The sequence below is a fragment of the Triticum dicoccoides genome, chromosome 4B (assembly GCF_002162155.2).
Source record: "Triticum dicoccoides isolate Atlit2015 ecotype Zavitan chromosome 4B, WEW_v2.0, whole genome shotgun sequence".
NCBI lineage: Eukaryota > Viridiplantae > Streptophyta > Magnoliopsida > Poales > Poaceae > Triticum > Triticum dicoccoides.
In genome coordinates, this window is record NC_041387.1 from 285,440,099 (window position 1) to 285,464,890 (window position 24,792).

Genomic DNA, 24,792 nt, shown 5'->3' on the forward strand with positions numbered 1-24,792 from the left:
TATGAGGACTGGATACGTGGCGAAAAAGGCGGCGCGGAGATCGAGGCGTCTATGCCCCGTCCCATCCGAACGCCGCGGTCTGCCCCGCTTCGCGCGCGCCCCCAAATTTCGCACCCCGCGGAATCCGCGAGCAACAAATCAGTCTGTCAGACGCGGTGTTTCCGGCGATCCGTCGCTCGGAGATCGTCGAAGCTCGAAAGATCACTCGACGCAAAAATAGAATGGATCGAGTCGACCGAAGACAAATTGCTCCCTGTCAACGAAGAGATTCTTTGATCCAGAACAGCACACAACTAGAGCGCAAAGGTTAATCGGAAACGACATCAACTCCTTCTTCACTCGAAGCCTCAATCCATTCGGGGGCTAATGATGGGGTTATGTACCTAGGGTAGGGTCATGGACCTGTTCCAAGTAACTTACCCTAGGACATCCCTAGAAGAGGTCGCCTTCCAGTCGACCAACGAGGATTCACTCGACTGGCCTGAAGGACTCGACCACGAAGACTCACTCGACCACCAGGAGGTCAAGAGGCACTCTGCACCGCAACGGCCTGTAATTAAGTAGACTTTATGATAGTAAAGGCACTTTATGTGGGGCGTTACCAGTAACGCCCCAGACTTAACTCACCTTAAACCCTCTCCTACGTGGGCTGGCTGGGGTCCTGGCGCACTCTATATAAGCCACCCCCCTTCACAGGCAGAGGGGTTCGGCACCTTGTAATCCATACATTGATAATCCACTCGACCGCCTCCGGGCTCCGAGACGTAGGGCTGTTACTTCTTCCGAGAAGGGCCTGAACTCGTACATCCTTTGTGCTTACAACCTCTCCATAGCTAGGACCTTGCCTCTCCATACCTACCCCCCACTCTACTGTCAGGCTTAGAACCACGACAGCTGCTCTTCCGTTCTTTTGGTACGCCCTTGATGGCCTTCAACTTCTTGGTCTTGTCAGTGTCGATGTCGTGGTTTACTTGAATAAGATGGAAGCTTGGGAGTCTTTGCACTTGAGCATCTTCTCGAAGATGAGGAAGACCTCTTGCGGTTGTTGATTAGGACCTTGAGCTCCTCCATGTGCTTGTCCATCTTGTCTTCGATGAAGTTCTTCATAGCATCGGACTCGTCGTCGTGGTTGTAAACCAAAGATGATGTGCTTTTCCTATACATCACAAGACTCGAGCAAAGGTGAGTAGGAAATGAGATAAGCAATACCAAGCTACCTTTTCCCAAACTTGAGGATGTATCCTGTGTCACTCAATGTGAAATGAAAGAATAGTTAAATTGGTACTGGACTTGATCACCCACACCTACAAAGTAAAGGTTATCGAGTGGCTTGGTTAAGTGGCACAAAATTCAAGCAAATGTTAGTCCAAGATATCAAAAATGTTGAGGAAGATTCACAAAATCACAATGTAAAACAAATAGATCAATAACTAAACACTATCGGCGTTCTGGATACGGGGGTACCCAGACTTGCCTGCCTGCGGCCCACTGCGTGGCTCCATTGACGGCCTAGTATGGCCCAGCTTCAGCATCGACAACTCAAGACCCTCGCGAGGGGCCAAGCCTCGTGAGGCGGACGATGCCCAGACCTACAAGGGGGTCGGCCTCCTCAGGCTGGCTCCCGAGGGGTGGAGAGTTCTATGCAAGGTGCACCTCATGAGGCTCAGCTGACGTGAGCCATGACGACCAAGTCCAGGCGGACGCCAGGCGGGCGCCAGTGGGCGCAGAGTACCAGTTTCCTCTTTGGTGCAAAGGAGGCAAGCAGCAGGTGTGGAGTCCCGAGGAATCAGCCAAAGGTTTCCATTCTGATGCAACGAGACCAAGACCGCCAGGACGGCAGGATGGAGCTCATCACTGAGCCCACCGCAGCGTCATGATCAGAGGCTTTTCGCAAGCGAAGATCACTTTAGTCAGGATAGGATGTACTACTTGTCCCCCTTCAAATCTGGCCGTTGTGGGATACCTTCCCGCCAACATTTGGAAAGAGGACCAAGGCCACTATAAATAGGACTTAGCCACCACCATAGAGGGGGGGACAAACAGATCGGATCCATTCTCATCCGACCACCTCACCAACTCTCTTGAGCTCGAGAACACCTCACCTCCTGAAGCTAGTTCATCCAGTGTACTAGTTCATCCTCAGCCCTTTGAGGCAATCCACCAAAATGCTAGAGTAGGGTATTACACCGCAAGGTGGCCCAAACCAGGATAAAACATTGTGTCTCTCTGTCCCTTTAAGCTCGACGTGCTAGTCCAAGAGGATCGCGAGTAGGCAGGCTGGGTAGGTTCAGATCTCCGCACGCACCCCCGAGTTCGAACCTATCAAGGGTTTGCGGAACCCGAAATCCGACATTTGGCGCGCCAGGTAGGGGTGCGTTAGATCTTCTCTTCTATCGATCAATCCACCGCTACTCCGACACTTCCATGCTGACGCATGTCGGGCTCGCGCTGAGCGCTGGGCCGCGCTTGCCACCCGCGTTGCTCAGACAGATCTGGCGGGCGACGGCTGTCCTTGTCGTCCTCCTTCACCGACAGCCAACACCGACACGGGCCTTGCTGACCACGAGCAGCAAGCTTAGTCGTTGCACCCCTCGGTGCGCCGAGACGGGCGCACCGCCACTCCGTCGTCGACCCTGGCTGCTTCATCCTCCCAAGTGCGTCGCGGCCCGACGAACGTGCAGGCTGCTCCGCTCATGATGCAGGAGCTCCTTCACTACCCCCCCGTCGACGACTTCTACAAGGAGTGGATCGAGGGCATTGCCGAGCTCGTCAGCACCGCCGGAGACTCCACTGCACCGGCCTGCTTGCTGCCTCGGCAGCCGCCTGCCGCGGGCGACGTGGCTCATGGGGCACCTCCACCACCTCCAGCCCCGAGCGCCATTGTCGATCCAAGGCGGGTGGCACCGCGGCCCGACCTGCCGCGCCAGGCGCCTGCGCGCGAAGAGGCGAGCTGCCAAGTAGTGCAGTGACCCCAAGAAGATGCACGTGTGCTTCCAGCACCCCCATGTCAAGACCGTGTGCCGCCCGTGATGATAGTGGCGTGCAAGAACCAAGACCAAGCTCCACCTCCTCGATGGGCTCCCATGACCACAGCAGGGTGGCGCGCGTTCACCCCGGAGCTTCGCAACGTCGACTGGCCGGGCAAGTTCAAGGCTGACCTGCCCCCACTCTACGACGGCACCGCCGACCCCTTCGAGTTTCTGCAACTCTACAAGCTGAGCATCGAGGCGGCCAGCGGTGACGAGAAGATCATGGTGAACTTGTTCCCCATGGCCCTCAAGGATGGCGCGCGCTCCTGGCTCCTGAATCACCTCGTGGGATCTGTCTCCTCCTGGGACGAGATGCGCGACCGCTTCATCGCCAACTTCCAGGGCACTCGCGACCGCCCACCGGCCACGGGTGACCTTCGACACGTCAAGCAGTAGGCAGGGGAAACCCTATAGAAGTACATCTGGAGCTTCAACAATGTTCGCCTCAAGATCCCCAAGGTGTCGGACAAGGCCATCATCTCAGCGTTCACTGATGGCGTCCGCGACGTCAAGATGAAGGAGGAGCTCGCCATCCATGAGGACCTCTGCACAGCCTTGGAGATGTTCAACATGGCGAACAAGTGCGCAAGGGCTGAGGAAGGACGCCTCTCCCTCCTCGAGCTCCCTGATGCTGACCCAAAAGACAAAAAGGCCATGGCCAAGGATGTGAAGTGCAAGGGGCCAGCTGTGCTTGCAGTCGAGCCGGAGATGAAGCGTGGCTGCGACCACCCTGAGTCATCCAAGAGCAACTGACAGTTCTGCGTCTTCCACGTCGTCCACAGCCACAACACCAATGACTGCCAGGAGCTCATGGCCCGCCGCGATGGGCGCCTAGGTCGATGCCCCGAGTGCAACGAACGAGGCTAAGGTCACGAAGGTGGCCGAGGTGGAGGAGGTTGGGACGGCTGTGACCATCACCAGGAGTGGCGCGACCAGCCTCGGGAGGACCACTGGGAGGGCCAGCCTCATGAGGGTGCCTGGAGGGACTAGCCTCGCAAGGATCGGCCTTAGGGAAACACCGGTCTTCCTCCACTGCCTCCACCACCAAGAAGGAATGAGATCATCACTAGGACGAGGGGGTCTGGGGGCTTCCAGGAGCCTCGGGCGATCGCCTGCATCCTGAGCGGCTCTCAGGCCCCATCCTCTCACCGCATCTTCAAGCAGTTCGTGCGCGGGGTGAACGCAACGCTCCCCAAGCCCAAGGCAACTCGCCCACTCAGGTGGTCCAAATACGCCATCACCTTCAACTCCTCCGATCAGCTCAAGTGCGCGGCCACTACTGGCGCACTCCCGATGCTATGCTCGTCTGTCATTAGCAATGTGGTCGTCACCAAGACCCTCATTGATGGTGGAGTAGGGCTCAATGTTCTCTCTGTCTAGACGTTCAACAGGCTCCAAGTGTCGTATCACCAACTTCAGCCTACCAAGCCATTCTCAGGAGTGACCGACGGTTCCACGCATCCGATAGGGCAGATCCGCCTCCCTATCACCTTCGGCGAGCATGACAACTACCACACAGAGTTCATTGACTTCGACGTCACCAACATTCATCTGCCATACAATGCCATCCTCGGTTACCCAGCACTGGCCAAGTTCATGGCGGCAACGCACCACGGCTACAACGTCCTCAAGATGCCAGGGAGCGGCGGCATCATCATAGTTGCCTGCAAGGAAAAGGACACGGTGTGCTCCCTCGAGCACGCCTACCAGGCTGCAGTAGTCGAGAACCCTGAAGACAAGGGCGGTAACCTCCCTCGCGAGGTCGCACCCAAGACAAAGAAGTTGCAGCTGGGCAGGGGTCTCACGAGAAGGCATCACCCAACAGCGCCGCGCTGAACCTCGCGTCCCTGGATGGGGCGCCTTCACCTATCGCATAGGAAGGCGCGCCCGGCGCCCCTCTCAGGCTGGGTCGAGGGCTCTCCTCTAGAGGGCCTCAGACCTAGCCAACGTCACGAGGGAGGCGCTCAGGCACCATGTGGAGGCATGCTTTAGCGCACGCTTCCCAGGAGAAGGCGTAGGGCGTGAGGTGCCAGGTGTTTAGGAGTTCATCAGCAATGCAGTCAAGGAGATTCAAGAGGCAAGGGTTCTACAGGGCGATCGCCGCCCACTACCACGGGCGGCTCACTGCCCTGGAGAGGGTAAGGAGTTCCGCGTCTGTATCGACATCCCAGGGCTCAACAGGGCCGCATCTCGGCAGCTCTTCTGGCCGTCCCATGACGGCCGATGCGAGGGCCCCCTCACAGCTACGTTCGCATGCCCTTCGACCTGCCGAGCGCGGCTGTGGCGTTCCAGCACTTCATGCGGGATGTCCTGGCGGCTCGAGAGGCTAGGAACCAGGCGATCCTGGCGGAGATGGAGGTGCATTTTTAGGAGCCCCCCAGGCCCCCGGAGCCTCTCGAGGCTCAGGGCCAAGGCGGCTTGTGAGGGACGATTCAGCAGCGCGCATCTTCTGCTACCCCGACATCTCTTCAACAACGGTGCCAAGTGACATCCTTTTAGTTTGTTCAGTTTGGGGGTGCCCCTCGGGCTGCATTATCCCCAAGTCGCGTGGGTCCGTCCCTGCGGCATGTATCCTTTTGCATTCATCGGAATTCACTAACCATATCTCATGAGCTTATCTATGATCATTGCCTGCTTGCTTCGAATCTTGACCGCCCCGCGGTCTCTCTACATTTGCTGGCTTGTCCTTTGCCCATTCTGCAATGAGGGCTGCTCACGTTGGCATGAAGATTGTGCTCGGGTCCGTCACTGCAGTACTGACAAACCCGAGGACCGAGCTCTGGCTCGTGGCCCGCCTCGCGCATGCCACCTCACTAGGTCCTCGGTGCCTTCATCTTCCTACGAAGGGTCCAGGGACAGGCAGTCTGCTCCGTAAGGAACTGCAATCTCTCCTGCCAGCTAACATGCAGGTTCACCTGAGGCCAGTCTACGGGCAGGCCCCGGCAGTCACCACCCTACCCCGCGAGTCGCTTGCACGTTAAAGGGGGGATCCTGAGCATCGCGCCTCAGGAGCTCCTACTAGCTCTCCAGCCCTCACCCCCTCGCCTTGACCACGACATCACGACCTGGCATACCAGTGGCTGCTGAGCCTGCTCGAGGGCCAGGACCCGAGGACATAGAGCACCTAGGCAAGCGAGGAAAGAGGGTGATTCCTGCGGGCCCAACCAAGTGACGTTACCACGAATGCATGAACGGGCACCGCCCGGGGAAATCGCAACAAGTCGGCTAAAAGATAATTCGCACGCGCCATGATATAAGCCTCTCAACCCGCTCACCCAAATCTCGTAGTCCCACTCCGGCAGTTTCACTCTCCTTTCCGTTTTTTGGGTAGCTGCTTACATGCCAAGGGGGACCTCGTGAGCATCGCGCCTCATGAGTTCTCACCGAACCTCAGGCCGCTCACCTCCTAGCCTTGACCATGGCATCACGACCTGGCATACTAGCGACAGCTGAAGTGATGCGGAGCATCCCTCGCTCATCCCCATGGACGTGCCTACATCTCCCTCAACACCTCTTGGACCCATGACACGAGCCCGAGCTAAGGCTATTGAAGATAAGGTGAACTCGCCCCTCTCCGAACTTCCTATCCCTACTCACGAGACATGGCTTCTACCTCATTCGGAAACTCTATGTATTATCAGGTGCCTGGAAGCGAGCCACGGAACAACTACATACAAGAGCCAAGATGGCGAGGACCCCAAGCATGATGGACAAGGAGAAGAGCTGCAGCAGAAGCTACATGCATCGGACGTCCGACCCTGTTCGAACGTCCGACGAGTCCTAGGACACGGACGACCGGACCCTCCGGACGTCCGGTACCAGGCCACCCGAACTGAATCTACGGATGTCCGAGACGCTCTGGACGACCAGACGACCAACACCCGAACCAAAACTACAGAAGACCGTCAGCCTCCGGACGTCCGGCCCCTCCAGAAGCTCTGGACGTCCGACCATCTACGGACGACCGACGCGCCTACACCAGAGCTGAAACGACGGACGTCCGAGCGTGCCCGGACGACCGGACCGTCCCGAGCCTCCGGACGTCCGACGCCTTCCGGACGTCCGACTCCTGAGTGACCGAACGTGCGGGCTGGAGCCCTTCTACCCCTTCGTTTTGACTTCCATTTGCACTAAGACTATAAATAGGACGCCCCCACCTCCTGGTATGGGTAGCATAGGTTTAGCTCATATTTTGTGTGAGAGCCTTGCTCATCCACTTGGCTACTTCTCCTCGGAGCTCAGGACCTCTTCGGAGAAGATCCCCCAAGCGGATTCAAGACCCCTTTCTAGGGAAGAACATCAAGACCTCCATACGGAGAAGAACTGTTCCTATGTATCCTTACCTTAGTTGATCGTGGATCTTATGTTACTCTATGTTGTCGGTGATCTAGGACTCCTGTGATTGATTCTATGTCGGTTTAGTGATCCTCCCTCTCGTTTTCCCCGTGTTTCCCCTTTGTGCTTCCGTGTGTTCTTCGTGATTCCCCATAGGATCCCTCCAAACATGAAAGATCATCCATCTAGGGTTCCACCCTACATCATCATGGTATCATGAGCCACGTTGATCACGTTTTTGGAGCCCCTACTTCGTGTTTTCTATCTTGATTTTGTTGTTTTCGTCCTAATTCCGAAAATTCCCCACCAAAAATAGCCCCAAATTTTTTTGTGATTTGTTTGTGAGTTGAGATTTTGTTGGATTTGGTCCATGGATTTGTGTTGCTGCGTGTGGATCTAGCTTTCCCCACCCTCGCCACCCTTTTCCATCCACCATATCACTCGATTTCGACCTCACCATCTTCTTCTTCCCCGGAAATCTCGCAGTTCTTCTTCCCGAGCCCGATTTTCGCCCAGGCTCCAAACGACCGGAAAAGGTCGGACGTCCGACAAAGTCCGAACGACCGTAAAAAACCCGGACGTCCGTGAAACCCTGACGAAACTGAAGTTCGTCAGTTCCACCGCCACCACAACCCCACATTCCACCACATCTTCCAAACCCACATACACCAAAATCTTCCCCGCTTCCTCCTATGATGATTTTGCCATATTTTGGTCCTTGAGATTTTGAGTTGTGGATCCCGTATCCTTTTGTGTTTCGGCTATCTAGGTACGGTTGACGTCATCACCACCACGGCTCATCTTCGCAAGTGTCTCATCATCGCCAAGGACGGTAACTTCGACGACATCTTTGTCATAACTTGTAATTGCATTGATAACCCACATTACCTCATTTTGCGTAGCTTACCCATCGAGACTAGCCGTTGAGTATTGCAGGCAACGTGACTTGTGCACATTAGTGATCATACTCCATAGCATACATACCATACAATAGTGGTGCATATCTTGAGATCAACTTGTGTGTCACAAAGTTGTCATAGCATACGCAATTGCTACCTTGGTTCGTGAGTCTTGCATGAGAAAAGAGCTCAAAAGTGAAAGAGCCACCCAAGCTTTTAAGCAAAGAGAAAAGATAAGCAAAGAGCTTATAAGCAAGAACCATAGCATCACACAACATTAAGATTGTCATATTGGATCATCTTGGATCATTGCACCGAAATACCATACATATAGCATACTTGGGATAGAGATCGTTGCATTTTTGCCTAGTAGGTTGTGCACAAGTTTGCGTATCCGCCTATTTTGCAATCGTGCTAGCATCTCTCTAGTATTGTGCAACAAGAGCATTTCGTGGTTTCCACATTTTGGCTCAATTTTGGATTGCACAATCCCATTTATCTATTTGCGTGTGTGTTTCCGTGTACCCATACTTGCTTGGTCTACTTCTTGCATTTGCAAATTTATGAATCTTTTCCAACATTATTGAAGCTCGCTTACTATTGCATCAAATTTTGTGCCACCATCCTAACCAAGCTCCACCATAAGCTTTTACGTGTGTAGGTGTGAGAGCCGACAAGAATTGGTACCAACAGTGCTATTTCATTGTCCGCATTTGAGTGGACTTGATCCATCTTCAACTTCGGTCAAGGTACATTTGGTACATGTTCTTTTCCTTCTACAACTTACAGTTTGCTTGGTATGATGGATAGGCCAAGTTCTTCTACCACTCCACCTCTCATCGAGAACGGCGACGACATGTCATCATTCGTCACAAAGAGCCACCTCTTTGGTGCTCAAAGGGCGTTACACCAAGAGCAACAAGCTATGAGCGACCGCATCGACAACCTCGCCACCGACTTGCGACTCTCCGAGCAACGTACAAGAGACTACTTCGACACAAAGTTCGACTCTCACAAGCAAGAGAATGATGCAATAATGGACGAGATCCGCGCCTTGATGAGGAACCGGCGTCCTTCCACTTCTTCCTCATCAAGACGGAGCCGCTCAAGTCGACACTCCGACGATACCTTCTCCGACACAAGTACACCGTCATCGACCATTCTTTGACGAGCCGCGCGTCAAGACCGTCATGCATCTCGCAACCCACGACATGACAAGCATTCACAAGAGCAAGTCGATGAGCAAGTCCCTCATCCTCAATCAAACCAAGTGGCTTTTGCTCAAGCTCAAGAATGACAACGACTACGGCGCCAAGAAGAAGAACGAGTGCGTCTACACCAAGAAGAACAAGACGCTGAGGCTCAACGTCTTCAACAACAACAACGTGAAGCGCAAGCTCTTGAGGCGCAACGTGCCCTTCGAGATTCGAGCCGAGCCATTGCTAACCGCAATCACGAGCGGCGCAATCAAGAGGAAGCCCTTCAAGAAGAAATCCAAGAGAGGAACTACCAAACACGTGTGCAACGTAAAGCCCCTCCACAAGCTCGTCAAGCTCCACTTCAACCTCAAGTTCAACAAGAGCAAGTTGATCATGGACTTCTTCTGCGCCAAGAGCAACATGAGGATGACTACCCTCCACGTCAAGGACGTCATCATCACCATCGCCAACAACACAATGAAGAGCAACGCTATGGCAAGCTCAAGTTCAGAATGCCCAAGTTCAATGGAAGCAATGATCCGGAAGAGTACCTCTCATGGGCATTGAAGGTCAACAAAATTTTCCGCTTGCACAACTATGAGGAAGAGAAGAAGATCGCTATGGCATCACTTGAGTTCCAAGACTATGTACTCATATGGTGGGAACAAGTCCTTGAACGCCGTCAAGCAAGAGGTGATCCACCAATAACCACTTGGGCTCAAATGAAGGATGTCATCTGGGCACGCTTTGTACCAACCTACTACAACCGCGATCTCTTCAAGAAGCTACAACTCCTCAAGCAAGGAACAAAGAGTGTTGAAGAATACTACAAGGAAATGGAGATAGCCATGATTCGAGCCAATGTCACGGAAGATGATGAGCAAACAATGGCACGTTTCTTGAATGGACTCAATCATCCCATCAAGAAGATTGCCGACTTCCAACCCTATTCCAACCTCATTGAGCTCGTACATCAAGCAACCAAGGCGGAACGTCAAGTGCAAGATGACTTCAAGTATGCCAAGTACTCATCCAAGACCTACGGCTTCTCCAAAACCCAAGCTTCAACGACTCCTCCAACATCTACATTAACCAAACCTTCTCAAAGCAACGACGACAAGTCAAGTTACAAGAAAGCTTTGACAAGTTCAAGTCGTCTTCCTCCTACGACAAGCAACTTCAAACCGCGTGCTTCATCATCTACTCCAACCGATGAGACCGTTAAAACAAGCTCATTCAAGTGTTTCACTTGCGGCGGTCGAGGCCACAAGTCCTACCAATGCACGAACAAGCGCACCATGATCCTCAACGACGACGGCACATATGACTCAATGAGTGAAGAGGAGATGGAAGCCCTTGAGCAAGTGGCCATGCACCGGCGCGTGAACGAGGATGAAGATGATCAAGTCTTTTGTGATGAGGATTCGAGCCCCGCTCTCGTTGTCTCCAAAGTCTTGACACTTCAACATCAACAAGAAGAAGAACAACGATGCCACATCTTCCACACTAAGGCCGGCATCAATGGAAGGTCCGTTAAGGTCATCATCGATGGAGGTAGTTGTCACAACTTGGCAAGTGAAGAATTATGTTCAAAGCTTCAATTGGTCAAGAGGAAGCACCCGCACCCCTACAAGGTTCAATGGCTAAGTGATTCCGGCACTATACGAGTCGAGCATACGGTCCAAGTATCCTTCAAAATTGGTGCTTATGAAGACACTTTGGAGTGTGATGTGGTCCCAATGACCGTTTGCCACCTACTTCTTGGTCGACCATGGCAATTCGACCATGGTGTCATCCACAATGGGCGCACCAATCATTATAGCTTCAAAATGCAAGGGAAGGAATATGTGCTACGACCTATGTCTCCTAGTCAAGTGATAGCCGACAAGCAAGCCACCAATCATGGAAAGACGAGTGAAAGAGTGACACACCCAAAAGTGAGTGAGAACCACAAGCCAAATTTGAGCGCCTCTTCGCCTAGAGAGAAAAACCTCATCCTATTTGCCACCAAAAGTGAGATAAGAGAAGTGTGTGAGAATCCATCAAGTGTGATGCACTTCGTTCTTGTGTGCAAAGATGGAGAGCCAACAACTAACACCTCTCACGAGTTACCTTTAGTGTTTTAATCTCTTTTGCAGGAATTCAAAGATGTTTTCCCCGATGAGCTACCTCCGGGTCTACCTCCACTATGAGGCATTGAGCATCGAATCAACCTCATCCCCGGAGCGCCACTTCCAAACAAAGCTCCATACCGTGTCAATCCCGAAGAAACCAAGGAGATTCAATGACAAGTACAACAACTCATCAACAACGGTCATGTACGTGAAAGCTTAAGCCCATGTGCCGTTCCCGTTATACTTGTGCCTAAACCCGATTGTAGACCCATAAATGCCATTACCGTTCGTTATAGGCATCCCATTCCTCGCTTAGATGATATGCTTGATGAACTTAGCGGAGCCAACTTTTTCTCCAAAATTGATCTTAAAAGTGGCTATTATCAAATCCGCATTCAAGAAGGTGATGAATGGAAAACCGCTTTTAAAACAAAATTTGGCTTATATGAGTGGTTAGTGATGCCTATGGGTTTGTCGGAAGCACCCGGAACTTTCGTGCGTCTTATGCATCATGTGCTTAGACCTTACATTGGAGTCTTCGTTGTGGTTTACTTTGATGATATCCTTGTGTTTAGCAAAACCATGAAAGAGCACATTAATCATGTTAAATCTGTGTTGCAAACCCTCCGAAAGGAAAGCCTTTATGCGAACTTGAAAAAATGCACTTTTGGCGTTGACAAAGTGGTTTTCTTGGGTTTTGTTGTCTCTTCCAACGGTGTCCATGTTGATGAAACTAAGATTGAGGCAATTAAAATTGGCCCCAACCCACCAATTTGCAACAAGTGAGAAGCTTTCTTGGTCTTGCAGGATTTTACCGCCGCTTTGTGAATTTTTTTAGCACAATTGCCGCTCCTTTGCATGCTTTGAGTAAGAAGAATGCTCCGTTTGTTTGGGGATCTTTGCAATCCACCGCTTTTGATGAGCTCAAGTCTGTACTTAGTCATGCTCCGATTCTTGCTTTGCCCAATTTTGACAAAACTTTTGAGGTTCATTGTGATGCAAGTGGTACCGGAATTGGCGGAGTTTTGATGCAAGAAAAATGAGCCATTGCTTATTTTAGTGAAAAACTCTCCGGTGCTCAACTTAATTATCCCATCTATGACAAAGAATTGTATGCTTTACTGCGTGTGCTACATGTTTGGGAACATTATCTTAGACCTCATGAGTTTGTCATCCATACCGATCATGAAACGCTTAAGTACTTAAAAGGTCAAACTAAATTGAACAAGCGTCATGCCAAATGGAGTGAATTCATTGAATCTTTTCCTTATGTGATCAAGTACATTAAGGGTAAAGAAAATGTTGTTGCGGATGCACTTTCACGCATATGCATGCTTGTCACTCAACTTGAGTTGAATGTTATTGGTTTTGAGCACATAAAAGACTTGTATGAGCATGATCATTCTTTTGCTATTCCTTATGCTAAGTGTTTGACCCACACATCTTGGGAACGATATTACATAAAGGATGATTATCTTATGAGAGCTAACAAACTTTGCATTCCCGAGTCTTCTCTTCGTTTGCTACTTTTGCAAGAAGCTCATGGAGGTGGACTTATGGGACACTTTGGACGCAACAAGACTTTCGCCACGCTCTCCAAGAACTACTTTTGGCCCAAGATGTTTCGTGATGTCTCACTCTTCACCAACCGTTGCTCTACATGTCGCAAAGCTAAGTCAAAAGCTCAATCCCATGGTCTTTACATGCCACTTCCTATTCCTTATCAACCTTGGGAAGACATTAGTATGGATTTTGTACTTGGGTTGCCTAGAACTCAAAATGGCAAGGATTCTGTCTTTGTTGTTGTGGACAGATTTTCTAAGATGGCACATTTCATTCCTTGCAACAAGATAGACGATGCTTCACATATTGCCAATCTCTTTTGTAGGGAAATCTTGCAACTTCATGGATTGTCAAAGACGATTGTCTCGGATCATGACGTCAAGTTCTTAAGTTACTTTTGGAAGATCCTATGCGCCAAGCTCGGGATCAAGCTATTGTTCTCTTTGGCATACCATCCTCAAACCGACGGCCAAACGGAGGTGACGAACCGTAAACTCTCCACTCTACTTCGCGTATTGATCAAGAAGAACATCAAGGAGTGGGAGGCGTGTCTACCCATCGGCGAGTACGCCTAACAACTGTGCAAGACATTCCACGACCGGCAAGTCCCCTTTCGAGGTCGTCTACGGCTTCAACCCTTTGTCCCCATTGGACATTCTACCTCTTCCTCTACAAGAGCGAACCAACCTCGACGCAAGCGCTCGTGCAAGCTACATCAAGAAGATGCATGAAGATAAAAGGCACACCATCGAGCGCCAAGTACAATGACTAGCGACCAAGCTCAACATCAACAAGCAACCCATGGTATTCAACATTGGTGATCTAGTGTGGCTACATCTTCGCAAGGACCGCTTCCCCAACGAACGCAAGTCCAAGCTTCTACCACGCACCAATGGACCTTTCAAGGTTCTAGCACGCTACAACGACAACGCCTACAAGATCGACCTACCACGAGGCAAGTACAACGTGAGCGACATCTTCAACGTCAAGGACCTCGCACCTTTCCATGGTGATGCACCTTTTGATCCGAGGTCGGATCTCCCCCAAGGGGGGGGGGAGATGATGCGGAGCATCCCTCGCTCATCCCCATGGACGTGCCTACATCTCCCTCAACACCTCTTGGACCCATGACACGAGCCCGAGCTAAGGCTATTGAAGATAAGGTGAACTCGCTCCTCTCCGAACTTCCTATCCCTACTCACGAGACATGGCTTCTACCTAATTCGGAAACTCTGTGTATTATCAGGTGCCTGGAAGCGAGCCACGGAACAACTACATACAAGAGCCAAGACGGCAAGGACCCAAAGCATGATGGACAAGGAGAAGAGCTGCAGCAGAAGCTACAGGCATCGGACGTCCGACCCTGTCCGGACGTCCGACGAGTCCCAGGACACAGATGACCGGACCCTCCGGACGTCCGGTACCAGGCCACCCGAACCGAATCTACGGATGTCCGAGACGCTCCGGACGACCGGACTACCAACACCCGAACTAAAACTACGGAAGACCGACAGCCTCCGGACGTCCGGCCCCTCCAGAAGCTCCGGACGTCCGACCATCTACGGACGACCGACGCGCCTACACCAGAGCTGAAACGATGGACGTCCGAGCGCGCCCGGACGACCGGACCGTCCCGAGCCTCCGGACGTCCGACGCCTTCCGGACGTCCGACTCCTGAGTGACCGAACGTGCAGGCTGGAGCCCTTGTACCCCTTCGTTTTGACTTCCATTTGCACTAAGGCTATAAATAGGATGCCCCCACCTCCTGGTACGTGTAGCATAGGTTTAGCTCATATTTTGTGTGAGAGCCTTGCTCATCCACTTGGCTACTTCTCCTCGGAGCTCAGGACCTCTTCGGAGAAGATCCCCCAAGCGGATTCAAGACCCCTTTCTAGGGAAGACCATCAAGACCTCCATACGGAGAAGAACTGTTCCTATGTATCCTTACCTTAGCTGATCGTGGATCTTATGTTACTCTATGTTGTCGGTGATCTAGCACTCGTGTGATTGATTCTATGTTGGTTTAGTGATCCTCCATCTCATTTTCCCCGTGTTTCCCCTTTGTGCTTCCGTGTGTTCTTCGTGATTCCCCGCAGGATCCCTCCAAACGTGAAAGATCATCCATCTAGGGTTCCACCCTACATCATGAAGCCTACCTGGGGACGGGGTCCCGCTGGCGTAGAGCGCTACGCTACCTAAGAGGAAGAAAGGGGGTAATCATGCCAGATTGGGACATGCGATTTCATCATAAAGTCAAAAGAGCGACGCTGAAATTAAAACATTTCAATCCTTACATGCCCCGCGGGGCTAGTTATAATTCCATGCAGGGAAGCAAAATAAGAAAGGCTCCGACCAGGCTGGCGCGCATCACCGACAACGCCGGGCGGCAGCTGCTACTGCGGCCCGACCGTGACAGGAGCTTGGCGGCACGTAGCTATCGTCACTGGACTCCGGAGATTCGCTGGGCTCAGGAGAATCGCTGGATTCCCAAGAGTCGTCACTGCTGCCGGAGGAGGTGCTGATGGGGACGGAAGTAGATCTGGCACCCTCAACGACATCCTGCGGAGTGCTTCCTCCGGGGCAGCACTCCAGCCGCCGGCCCTCCTCGTCGAAGACCTTGAAGAACAGGGTGGAGGCGTCGTCATATTCGAAGTGGATCGCGAGGGCCCCCTCTCCATGGTAGGCTCGGGCGACCTTGCCCCATCCGCGGGTCATGAAGACATCTCCAGGGGGCACCACCTCGACTTCAGCTCCGATGGCCAGGCTGCAGCAGCCGGCATGCTGCAGCCACAGCTCAAGTGGGCCCTTCGATGGTAGCTCGTTAGTGAAAAACCTTGGGAGCCGGATCCATGAGTCGGGCAGAATCGCTGCCCACACCACGAACTCGCGCGAGCTACCCTCAGCGTGGGTCCATGGCTCGACAGGCAGGACAACGGCGACTCGTCCTTCACCGCCTGGGATGGCTTGACGGCGTGCATCATCATCCTGTGCGCGGGCGTACAGAGGAAGGGGAAGCCGAGCAGATGCCTTGATTGCCAGGGCCTGGTCACCTCCTGCCTTGCGCGGGCGTCGCGGGAAAGGCAGAATCACTTCTTCGGCGGGAGAGGATCAGGCCCCTCCTGAGGGGCCTTTCCTTTTTAGGCCGCAGAAAACCTCCTGATCGGCGCCATGGAAGTAGAAGCAAGATGGGGAAGGAGAAGAAATGAACAGAGAGAAGACGGAGGAAGAGATGAGCCAGGGGGGCTCTTCCCCTCCCCTAATTTATAGCCGGCGGGAGGCCAACCGCCGGCCTCCACGACCTCGCATAATGATGATCTTCTGCATGCAGCATCGACCCATCGAGTCGAACGATTGCCTAGGCAGCATGGGGAAGTGGAGACGCCCACGTCCCATCAATCGCCACGCGTCGTTCAAGGCCGCAGGCGGTTAGGGCCCGCGGCGCTCCACACTTGCCCTTTGGCTTCGCCTAGAAGCCAAGTCTGAGCACGCCTTGGGCCCGGGGGCTACTGTCGGTGTTCTAGATATGGGGGTACCCAAACTTGCCTACATGCGGCCCACTGCATGGCTCCATCGATGGCCTGGTACGGCCCAGCTTTAGCATCGACAACTCAAGACCCACGCGAGGGTCCAAGCCTCATGAGGTGGACAACGCCCAGACCTCCAAGGGGGTCGGCCTCGTCAGGCTGGCTCCCGAGGGGCAAAAAGTTCTATGCAAGGTGCACCTCACAAGGATCAGCTGACGTGAGCCATGACGACCAAGGCCAAGCGGGCGCCAGGCAGGCGCCAGCGGGCGCAAAGTACCAGTTTCCTATTTGGTGCAAAGGAGGCAAGTAGCAAGCGCGGAGTCCCGAGGAATCAGCCAAAGGTTTCCATTCTAGTGCAATGATACCAAGACCGCCAGGACGGCAGGACGGAGGTCATCACCGAGCCTACCGCAGCGTCACGACGAGAAGCTTTTCGCAGGTGAAGACCACTTTAGTCAGGATAGGATGTACTACTTGTCCCCCTTTAAATCTGGATGTTGTGGGATCCCTTCCCGCCAAAATTTCGAAAGAGGGCCAAGGACACTATAAATAGGACTTAGCCACCACCATAGAGGGGGGACGAACAGATCGGATCCATTCTCATCCGACCTCCTCACCAGCTCTCTTGAGCTTAAGAACACCTCACCTCCTTAGGCCACTTCATCCACTATACTAGTTCATCCTCAGCCCTTCGAGGCAATCCGCCAAAACGATGGAGTAGGGTATTACACCGCAAGGTGGCCCAAACCATGATAAACTGTTGTGTCTCTCTGTCTCTTTGAGCTTGACGCGCTAGGCCTAGAGGATCGCGAGTAGGCAGGCTGGATAGGTTGAGATCTCCACACGCACCCCACAGTTCGAACCTATCAAGGGTTTGCGGAACCCGAAATCCAACAAACACACACATGGATGGATAGATAGATAGATAGATAGATGGGATCCGCGCAACCAAGGAATGAGCACAAAATGTGTTGCCACGGAAAAAGCTCTTGTTGCACGGGTGCTAGAGAGACAATAGCTCGATTGCTCAAATGGGCAAGATACGCTTGTGCACCGACCTATGAGAGTAAATGTGACGTCTTCAATCCCAAGTATGCTATGTATGTATGCTCCAAGTGTATGTACTATGGAAAACGGCTCAATGCTAGTTCTATTGCTTACACGCTCTTTTGTATCTCCTCATTTTGCTTAAAAGCTTTTTGCTTCTTTTTTTATATGATTGATGCTCGAGCCAAGTATGATATGAGACAAATATGTAAGATATGCACGGGAGAGGCTTATGGCACAATGATGATATCAAGATGATTGCACGCTACAACTAGCTATATGGCATAAGCATATCACTAAGGTGCACAAATAGCATGGCCCGATAATTCTCAACTCGCTAGTCTCCATAGGTAAGGTATGCAATAGGCTCGGGGCGATCAATGCAATGCCATGGAAATGTACAATGGTGTCATCAAAGTTACAGTCCTTGCGTACGGTTGGGGTGTCAAAATGATGAAGTGGTCGTTGTCGATGTCGAAACTGGGGAGATGATGAGTGGCAGTGATGTCGAAGTCGAACTGTTCCTAAGTTGCCGAAACACCTTAGGAAATGGAAAAGCCACAAACTCAAAATCTCAAATGTCAAATGTCAAATGGTGGTAGCGGACATGCGGTGATGGTGTCGGAGATGGCAATGCGGAACTGGTGGTGGTGGTTGATGAAGAAGCAATCGTCCCTAAGTAGCCAAAACACCTTAGGAGACTCAAGTCACCACTCAAACAACCACAAATGCTACATGGAGCAAAATGGGTTAGGTTGCGGAAAGCTATGGTGGTTTTGCGGATGATATGATGGAGGGGCTAAGAAAAGATGCCAAAATGTCAAAATATTTATGGAGTAAAATGATGTTGGAACCTATCTATATGGATGGGGGATGTCAATAGCTACTCAACGAGCTAAAGAACATGAAAAACAGACTCCGGATGCGAGAGATATGGCCAAAGTTGTGAGGTATTGTCGGCTGGACTGGGGGGGCATGCGCACGGGGTATAGGGCCCGTGGACACGGGGTCCCATGCGAGAACCGAGGACATAGGGTCACCAGGGACTTCGTGAGGGGCCGTGTGCACGGGGTTGGGGACCCATGGTTACAGGGATGGCAGAAATTTTGCGATCTTGAGGTCAAAATTGATGAGAAATTGGGTGGACTTTGTGTTGGGGATTGTGTGGGAGAATGGGGGAAAGCTAGGTCCACTTGCCCAACATCAAAATCATGGATCAAACACATCAAAATCTCACAAGAACCAACAAATTGCAAGAAAAATTTTGGGGCTATTTTTGTGGGGATTTTCGAAATTGGGCAAGAACAAGAAAAATTAGGCTGGAAAACACGGAGGGGGCTCCGATTTCATGAGAAACCATGGCTCATGATACCATAATGTTGTAGGATGGAACCCTAGATGGAGATCTTTCATGAATTGGAGGAGAATCCCATGAAGAACACAAAAAACATGGAGACAAGAGGGGAAATCACAAGGGGAAACACTCAAGAAAATCACACATCCACTAGACTAGCAACACATAGATCCACAAGATACATGAACAACAAAAGGAAAATAGCACAAGGTACAGTCCATCCCAAATCCCAAAGGGAGATGAGGTCTTTATGATCCTATGATGGGGATCCTTCCCTATATGGGGTCTTGTATCCACTAGGGATCTTCCCTAAAGGAGGTCTTGATCTCCATGGGAGAGGTCTCTCTTTCTCTCTCTCAAGAGGAGGTAGAAGGAGCAAAGCTCAACTAGATCATGTCATATCCTTTGCTAACCCTAATATATGGTCTAGGTACGTAATATATAGGTAGGTGGAGGAAGGGGACAAAGTGGAGGCCCAACAGATGACTCTCGATCGTCCATACTGATGGGCCCGTGCACACAGGGTAAGTTGGGCCCGTGCGCATAGAGTAAGTTGGGCCCGTGCGGATAGGGTAAGTTGGTCCCGTGCGCACGAGGGTCCCATGGGCACGGTACAAGCCCGTGCGCACGAGGTGCTACAGCGGCAGCTCCCTGTGTAGCCTGTGGACACGGGGTCTCCGGGGCTCGTGCGCACGGGGACACCTGGGACTAGCAGACTTGTTCCTTTTGGACTCCTCCTTGTGGATGCTCCTCGGCTCCCTTGATGTGGTCAACCTCGATGATGGTGTACTTGTACTCTTGAGCTCATACTCCTCCTCGATGAATGTGTCGCTCTGCTCACACCTATGTATGCACACGAGAGAGGGATCAAGTAGTGTACCGTCCTCGAAGGATACAAATGGACACGTGTAAAGGAGATGATTCACATTTATGTATGTGAAGTAGAAGTGCCACATGTCACTTAGCAGACGGAATCTTGACATGGTGATGTCCGTAGGATGCTCCGCATCAATCTCCGAGAGAGTCTTCTTGGTATGTAAGCACACATAGCATTCTAGATTGAGGTACTATCCATGTCTCAACTGGGTCGTACCGAATGTCACTAAGGAGAGATGTCACCTCGGTCTCGAGAGCTCTTGCACATGCTTGTGTCATCGGTCCACTTGGCACTTGGGCAGACGTAGGTAGGTCCATGGGGATGACCATAGGATGCTCCGCATCAACCGAGCTTCCAAGCTGATGGGGCACAGTAAACCGTCACTTACCAGTTGATGAGTCCTAGTTCATGGTTACCCGACATACTGCTGAGTGGAAATAATTCCTTGAAAAGAAGCAGAAGTGTCATGTAACACCCCATATGTAAAACTTCCATATTTTTGCTATGTCTCCAACCTTGTCATGGTCAATTCCAAGTGGTTTCCTCCTTGTTGGTTACATTTTGGGTTTTGCTTTGTTTTATTTATTGCATTGCCTTGCTATTCTTGTCATATTTCATTTTGCCATTATATGTTTGCATCATGGTCATGTCAATGTTGTGTTGTGCTATGTCCACTTTCTTTCTCATGCATGATATGTTGTTGCATGTTCCATTTGTGATCCAAGCATCATCATCACCCCTTCACCCATCAACACTTCTCCTTCCTTTCCTTTCTTTCAATTTTGCAAGTGCACCTTATTCCTACTCCAATAATGTTCAAGTTCTCCTCATAAATCTTGCCTCATCCCCTAAACCTCTCTGCCAAATTTCAGCTCATTTGGACTTGATTTGGTTGGGATAAAAAATGACTCAAGTTTGAATAATATTCAAACTTGTTTTATTTTTCTACTATAAAAATGCCCAAACCAATTTTATTAATTAGAGCATAAATCCAGGATCATGAGGGTATTTTTATATTCCTCATATACCTCTCCTTCCACCCTGTGCTTTTCTCTTTGTTTTCTGTTTGAAGAAAATTAAAGAAAAGAAAAGGCAGCAGCAGCCGTGCAGCCCAGCCGCAGCAGTAGTGCAGGACCAAGTCGGCCCATCTAGCTGCGCGCTAGCCAGCCTAGCCAGCCCACGTGCATGACGCCCTCCCTTTCTCACCCATGCACCCGCTCACCCCCTCTGCCTAGCTCCCACGTGGCCCATCCGGCCCCAGCCGTCAGCGACTGCGCGCGCCCGCACCCATCTTTTCCCTCTCCTCTCGCCACCGCCATGGGGACCGCAAGCACGAGAGTGGGTGAGCTCGTGCCTGACGCCCGAGCCTCTTTTAAGCCATCCCTCCTTACCCTTCTCGCTTGCTAGGGTTCCTCTCCCCCTTGCCACCGCCGCAGGCCACCTAACCCACCAGATCCACCGTTCTCCGCCGTGCCCGAGCGCATCTAAGAGCACGGCCTCGTCGTCGGCATGTACCCCGTCAACCTCCGCCTTGACGATCGTGTCCATTGTCTTCTCCGTCATTGGCTATGTCGTCTACGCCCTCTACAATCCGCTGGACGCCTAGTACCTCGATGTCGACTCCGTCTTCTTCCGCCTCGTCGTAGCCATTTGTCCGTCACCGTCGTCAACTCTGTCCTCCTCCCGCCGTCCCGAGCATGCAAGCATGTTCATGGTGAGCAGTCGCATCGCCCCGACCCCTTTTCGCCCTCCTTCGCTCGTTGTAGCACGAATAGCCACGAGCGCCGGAGCTCGCCGCCGTCGGACCTCATCTCCGGCGAGTGCTTCGACCCCCTCTTACTTGTTGTGCATGTCCGCTTGTTCCCCACGTCGCGTTCGCTCGATCCATGCTTGCTGCCGCCCGTTTAGTTCCCTCGCCTCGTCGCATCCATCTTCGTTGTGCCGTCTCTGTAGCACGTCGTCGTTCAGTGATATAGGTTGCACACGCGAGTGCGGATTGCCTGGCGGTCTCGTTGCTCTGCTCCGCCTCCTCGTTTGGTCACAAGAGCAACTCAGGTAGCCTCCTCCACCGTCCTTGCACCCCGGCGAACTCCTCTGCTTCTCCCCTGTTTCCTCTCTCTGACGCGTGGGCCTCCCCCTCGCTAGAGTTGAGTCAAAGGAGTCCGAGCCCTCCTTCTGTCACGCACACACACACAGCCGAGCAGGTCTGCACCCCGCGCGCCCACTGCAGCGACCTGGGTTGGAATCCCAGGCGCGCCCCTTTTTCCCCTCTGTGGGGAATTAATCGTTGTCTCAAGGACATCTGGGGCCCACTGGTCATTCTCACACACGCTCCATGGCCCACCAGTCAGTCTCTCAATGCCCTCCTCCTTATATTCTTTTCTTGTCACACCGAATATTCTATTTCTGGCATATGCTAGCTTTCCAAATCAGGCGAGTCCATTTCTGGACATTTCCCTTTGGAGAAAATGTTGTTTCTGTCATTAGCCATTTTAGGCAGGTTTGCATTTTGCAAATTTGTCAGCTTTCTTCCACGGCAACCCCCACATATTATATATGTTTTTGGGCTAGAAAAATCCAATGAATCCATTGGTGGCATCCATTTCTTCTTAGAGGAAGTTTGCACACATGTCATTTTTACATTACATTGTTGTTTTGTCATTTTTGTGTATTTAAGTACAATCATGCTATGTGGTAACTTTGTATATAAACATGCTTTTCATCATGCCTACTTGCTGCTAGAATTAATTTCATGCCATGTTATGCATTGTAGTGAGTGCAACAAGCTTGCAAACATGCCTACATGAATCTGTTTTTGCCATGCTAGGATTTTGCCAAGTCTGAGTCAGTTTATATCATGTGCCCCTTTTGCATTGAAGCTACCATCAAATTTGTAAGTTTCTGGACAAAGTTTAGTGAGGGAGTTTTATTAAGTGCATTAAGTACTAGCATGACATGCTCTTGTTTGCAATAATCAGTTCCTGTAGCATTTAGTTTACTAGCCCTAAACCTTGCTAACTGAATCTGTTTTGCCATGTTTAGTGAATTCCTACTAGTTCTGTAAACTCTTATCATTTGCATTTTTTCCATGCTGTTTTAAACATGTTCTAGTGCGTTTTAGCAGTAGCTCAGTAATCATGTTTTGTAGTGCTTGACATGTACTTGAATGCCATGCCATTTGTTTTCATTTTGGGGTGTGGTACCATATTTAAATGTTGCATCTTAAGTGCCATGTTGCTGTTAGTGTCAGTTTTGCATTGTTATTGTTCTGCTCACCATTTGAGTTGTGTGCATCTGTTCATCGTGTTCTTTATATCGATTTCAACCGAAATCTTCCAACTAATCCAGTGGCATACTTGGATTACCATGAAAGTGCCATGTTCATCGTTTCCCCTTTCGGAGCACCCATATGCATTGCACATCATATCTTGCATTCCATGTCATGTCTTGCATCATGTTGCTCCCACGTAGCACCGTGATTGATTGTTGTTCCATTGTTGTGTTCTTGATTTGGGTAGAGCCGGGAGACGAGTTCGTGAACGACGACCCTGTCGAGTACGTTCACGAGGAGCAAGCTTTCGTTCCCACTAAGGACATTTCAGGCAAGATGATCACTACCCCCGATATCACTTCTATCTTTGCTTGCTAGTTGTCCGTTCTATCGCTATGTCGCGCTACCTACCACTTATCATATAGCCTCCCAAATTTCCATGTCAGGCCTCTAACCCACCTTCCTAGCAAACCGTTGTTTGGCTATGTTACCGCTTTTGCTCAGCCCCTCTTGTAGCATTGCTAGTTGCAGGTGCAGTGCATGTTATTCCATGTTGGGACATGGATATGTTGGGATATCACAATATCTCTTATTTAAATAATGCATCCATATACTTGGTAAAGGGTGGAAGGCTTGGCCTTCTGCTCGGTGTTATGTTCCACTCTCGCCGCCTTAGTTTTCGTCATACCAGTGTTATGTTCCTTGATTTTTCGTCCCTAACACGGTGGGGGTTTATGGGCCCCCCTTGACAGTTCGCTTTGAATAAAACTCTTCCATCAAGGCCCAACTTTGGTTTTACCATTTTCCCAATAACAACTAAAGATTTGCATAGGGAGTAAATAACCTGAGGATTCTTAACAAACAACCCGGCTAGTGCTCCTCATGAGTGTTGGTCCAAACTAGAGCATTGTGCGGGGCCGCCCAAGGGAAACCTGGGTTATTTTGGCACCTGTATGCGTAGCTCATCCGCCGTGGCCTGAGACGAGATACACGCAACTACTATCAAGGTGTCGGCACATCGGGAGGTCTTGCTGGTTTTGTTTTACCATTGTCAAAATGTCTTGTGCACCGGGACCTCGAGCTTGATCGGGATGTTCCGACATGGAGGATTGTCTCCACGAATCGTGAGCTTGTCATGGGCTAAGTTGTCACACCCCTGCAGGGTTTAATATTTCGAAAATCATGACCGTGGTTATGTGGCAGATGGGAGTTTTTAATATCCGGTTGTAGTGAACTCAACACTAAACTCTTTAAAATACACCTACTGCGTGTGTACTCGTGACGCTCTCTTTTCGGCGAGGTTCGGGAAGAGAACACAGTGGGGTTATGTTTGAACGTAAGTAGTTCATGATCACTTCTTGATCATTACTAGTTTGCGACCGTTGCGTAGCTTCTCATCTTGGTCTGGTATTCGTAAGTTAGCCACCATACATATGCTTAGTGCTTGCTGAAACTCCACCACTTAACCATGCCATACCCATTTAAGCTTTGTTAGTCTTGATACCATGGGTGATATGATTGCTGATTCCCCGTGACTCACAGAATACTACAAACACAGGTGTAGGTATCGTTGAGTCTGA